Source organism: Triticum dicoccoides, chromosome 1A (genome assembly GCF_002162155.2).
Source record: "Triticum dicoccoides isolate Atlit2015 ecotype Zavitan chromosome 1A, WEW_v2.0, whole genome shotgun sequence".
Lineage (NCBI taxonomy): Eukaryota > Viridiplantae > Streptophyta > Magnoliopsida > Poales > Poaceae > Triticum > Triticum dicoccoides.
Window position 1 is genome coordinate 53,509,252 of NC_041380.1, and position 4,852 is coordinate 53,514,103.

The window sequence follows — 4,852 nt, forward strand, 5'->3', positions numbered from 1 at the left end:
TGCTAGAATTGTATTAACCGGAAACATGATACATGTGTGAATACATAGACAAACAAAGTGTCACTAGTATGCCTCTACTAGACTAGCTCGTTAGTCAAAGATGGTTATGTTTCCTAGCCATAGACATGAGTTGTCATTTGATTAACGGGATCACATCGTTAGGAGAATGATGTGATTGACTTGACCCATTCCGTTAGCTTAGCACTTGATCGTTTAGTTTGTTGCTATTGCTTTCTTCATGACTTATACATGTCCTATGACTATGAGATTATGCAACTCCCGTTTACCGGAGGAACACTTTATGTGCTACCAAACGTCACAACGTAACTGGGTGATTATAAAGGTGCTCTACAGGTGTCACCAAAGGTACTTTTTGGGTTGGCGTATTTCGAGATTAGGATTTGTCACTCCGATTGTCGGAGAGGTATCTCTGGGCCCACTCGGCAATACACATCACTTAAGCTTTGCAAGCATTGCAACTAATGAGTTAGTTGCGGGATGATGTATTACGGAACGAGTAAGGAGACTTGCCGTCAATGAGATTGAATTAGGTATTGAGATACCGACGATCGAATCTCGGGCAAGTAACATACCGATGACAAAGCGAACAACGTATGTTGTTATGCGGTTTGACCGATAAAGATCTCCGTAGAATATGTAGGAGCCAATATGAGCATCCAGGTTCCGCTATTGGTTATTGACCGGAGACATGTCTCGATCATGTCTACATAGTTCTCGAACTCGTAGGGTCCGCACGCTTAAAGTTCGATGACGGTTATATTATGAGTTTATGTGTTTTGATGTACCGAAGGTAGTTCGGAGTCCTGGATGTGATCACGAACATGACGAGGAGTCTCAAAATGGTCGAGACATAAAGATTGATATATTGGACGACTATATTCGGACACCAGAATGGTTCCGGGGGTTATCGGATATATACCGGAGTACCGTGGGGTTACCGAAACCCCCCCAGAGGTTAATGGGCCTCATGGGCCCAATTGGTTAAAGAGGAGAGGCAGCCAAGGGGCAGTCGCGCGCCCCTCCCCTCCCAAGTCCGAATTGGACTACGAAGGGGGGCGGCGCCCCCTCCCCCCTTTTTCTTTCTCCCTCTTTCTCCTTCCCTTTCCTCTCCTACTCCAACATGGAAAGGGGGGAGTCCTACTCCCGGTGGGAGTAGGACTCCTCATGGGGCGCGCCAAGGGTGGCCGGCCCCTCCCCCTCATCTACTCCTTTATATACGGGGAGGGAGGCACCCCCTAGAGATACAACAATTGATCTCTTGGATCTTTTAGCCGTGTGCGGTGCCCCCCTCCACCATAATCCACCTCGGTCATATCGTAGCGGTGCTTAGGCGAAGCCCTGTGTCGGTGGAACATCATCATCATCACCACGCCGTCGTGCTTACGGAACTCTCCCTCAAAGCTCGGCTGGATCGGAGTTCGAGGGACGTCATCGAGTTGAACGTGTGCAGAACTCGGGGGTGCCGTGCGTTCGGTGCTTAATCGGTCGGATCGTGAAGACGTACGACTACATCAACCACGCTGTGCTAACGCTTCCGCTTTCGGTCTACGAGGGTACGTAGACACACTCTCCCCTCTCGTTGCTATGCAACACCATGATCTTGCGTGTGCGTAGGAATTTTTTTGAAATTACTATGTTCCCCAACATTTGCGGCCTCTCTCAACCCCTAGTTGCTGCCGCCAAGTTTCTCCCCTACGTCGTTGTGTCGATCCCTCTCCTCTTTCCTGTTTGGCGGCCTTGTTGGCGGCAAGAGGGGGAGGGACCAGTTCGTTCATTCCGTTTTCCTAGCGACATGAATGAGGCGGTGACGGCATTGGCGTGTTGTAAAAAGGTCTCTCCGGTCACTCTCTACCTTGATGACGTCCAAACTGGCGCTGACGAAAGGCTTGGGAGGGTCTGTGTCTCCAGATCTGTTGGCTTTCTTCAGATATTGGCAACTGGTGTGTCATTGAAGGAGCGCAATTGGATGACCATTGGTGTGATGACTTCGACATCTCTTTCTGTGTTGCTCTGCGGGATAGTCCGGTGTCTCCACCCCTCTAGACTGGTGTTGATGGATTGCAAGCCTTTTTGTATGGGGTGATACTCCAACCAATGCTTCTTCAACGATTTCTAAATCTCATCTCAAGAGGTGAATGGTTATTGTAGGTTTAAAACCTACTATGGCAAATATGTTTGGAGGTCTCTCTTTTCTTTATTGCTGGTCTAGTGCAATTTTCAATCTTTAACGGACGATGTACAATGGAAGGGAAGAAGGCCAGTATGTTTTGCAATGTAGTTTTATTTTGTACTGATTGGTCTGTGTTCAGATGTCTTCTTATTGCATTGCCTACTGTTTTCCTCGGATATAAGATGCCCTTTGGGTATCTTTTTAAAAAAAATCTAGAGGCATTTATCCTCATCTTAGAAAATATATTTTTTGAGGTGATCCCTCATCTTAGATGAATGGAAGGCCGTATTAAAAGGCCGGAACGCAATGGGATTAAGTTAACGGCCCGCAGAAAATGACAATATTCAGATTATAAGTTCTTGCTCACCTAAAAAGATTAACACTTCTTCTTCGGTACAACCCCCGTAAACACTTTAACGGCTGAGATCGCACCGTACCCCTTCATTAAAAAGGGCAGGATCGTCCCAGCATATAAAAAGCCGCCGCCCGCGCGACGGGGTTGTACCCGCGCGACGGGGCTCTACGCTGACTACCCGTACACGCGTCCGTCCGCGTACGTACAACAACGACCAAAGAAAAAAAACGACGCGACCTGTCGAGCGACGTACTCGTGGCGACGTGGCGTCGGCTGGACGAAAAAAAAAGACGATGCGACGTGTGAGGACAAGACGACACGACGGGCGGTTGCGTGCCGTATAAGCGTCGGTCAAGGGCGGTTCCCGACGTGGCCGCCGACCCGATGCGCCAATAATGCCGGCGTTAAGCCGGGCGTCGGTCACCTACCGGACGGCCTCCCCCACCCACCGACGCCTGCCTTTAAAACGCCGCTCGTCGCCCCGTCTGCCTCCCTCCAGTCCACTCGACGCGCCTCGACCCGCTCACTGCACCCATCGACGAGCTCCCTTTCCCGGCGGCCTCCATGGCGTCCGACGGCGGCGGCGGCGGCAGATCGTGGCCGACGAGCCTGGGCACGCCGGAGACAGACGAGCTCATCCGTCTCGGATTGATGGTGCCGCCGGGCTGCCGTCTGCCTCATGCGTTCCACATCACCGCCGACGGGTACCCGACGAGGGGGCCGGGGCAAACCCGGATGAGCTCCGCCAGCACGTGGGCGGCCGGTGGAACATCGCCGTCCGCACGAGATTTTGGGAGGGCAAGAACTACTGGGCCGTCGTCGCGCAGGCTCGTCGGGAGTTGCGGACGGGCGGCTCGTCGTCCGCCCCGCGCCGGCCCCCTTCGGCGGCCGCGCCGTCTCCGAGCTCGTCTTCCGCCCTGCGCCGGCCCCGCCGTCCCCCTCCGACGGCCGCGCCGTCTCCGAGCTCGTCCCGCCGTCCGGTTCCCGCCATCGCCCGGCCCGCCTCCCCTCCCGTCGTCGAGATCCCGCCGGTGCAGTTCGCACTGCGCGAGGACGGCGACCCCGACGACTGCCCCGGCTATCTCATCGCACTGCGGGCGTCGCAGGTAGAAGCGGCGGCCGCGGCGGCGGCCGCGGAGGCGAGAGAGGCCGCCGAGCTGCAGGCCGCACTCGATGCGGCGGCGGCTATGGCGGCGGCAGCAGAGGCCGTCAAGCTGCAGGCCGCACTGGATGCGGCGGCGGCCATCGAAGCGGTGCAGCCGCAGGTGGCTCCGGAGGAGGGCGACGGCGGCTACTGGGACGACGGCGGCGACGACGACGGTGACGTCGGTGCGGGGGAGATCGTGGACCTCGCCGACTCCGACGACGAGTAGATTAGGATTAAGTCGTTATTTTAATTAAGTTTAGTTAAGTCCTGTTTAATTAAGTTTTTATGTTTTAATGTAAAATGAACAGTCGTTATGTTGAATGAACTATCGTTTATCGTTATGTTGGAATGAAAGTTAGTATGAAATATTATGGACAAAAAGTGAATCATTTTATAAAATAAAAGCAGCCCGAAAGAAATTAAAATTAAATAGTTTACCGATATAATTTAAAAAAGATGAAGAGAGGAAGAAAGGAAAAGGTATAAAATGAAATTCGAAGAAGGAATTTGTAATTTTTTTTAAAGAAAATTAGTTTGAAATAATTTTGAACTAAAAATAGTGTTTTAGGACTGTCGAAGCCAGAAACCATAGAAAATGCAAACGGACCCAAAATGCACATAAAATTGGCACGCATGATTCTCATGTAGATAGAAGGCGATAAAAAAATTTGGGCATGTTTGTAAGTTACAGAAAGAAAAGTGTTCGGTACAAACATTTTCGCACCGAAACCACCAGGTTGCACAACAAGTGCTAGTGCGGTTTGCCGGAATGCGCCCAACTATTTGCAGCGCATGTGGGGCCCCACCCGGGCACCCCACGGCCAAAATGAACGAAATTCGACAACGAACGCAAGTTGCGTCACGTCCGGGCAGTATTTTAGGGGTTTTCGGCCCGGAAAATCGTAGAAAATCCATACGGACTCGAAACGTGGCAAATTTTTGCGTGCGTGCCCTGCATGGTCACTGTGGCCCGTGAAAAAAATTGGGCACGTTTGGCGGATGCGAAGCGGAGACGTGCGATCGAGGGTCCCCTCCGGCCATATTGAAACCACCCCCTTCCACAGCAAGTACCTGAGCGGTTTCACGGAATGCACCCAACTTTCGGCAGCGCGTGTGGGGCCCCACCCGGGCACCCCACGGCCAAAATGAACAAAATTCG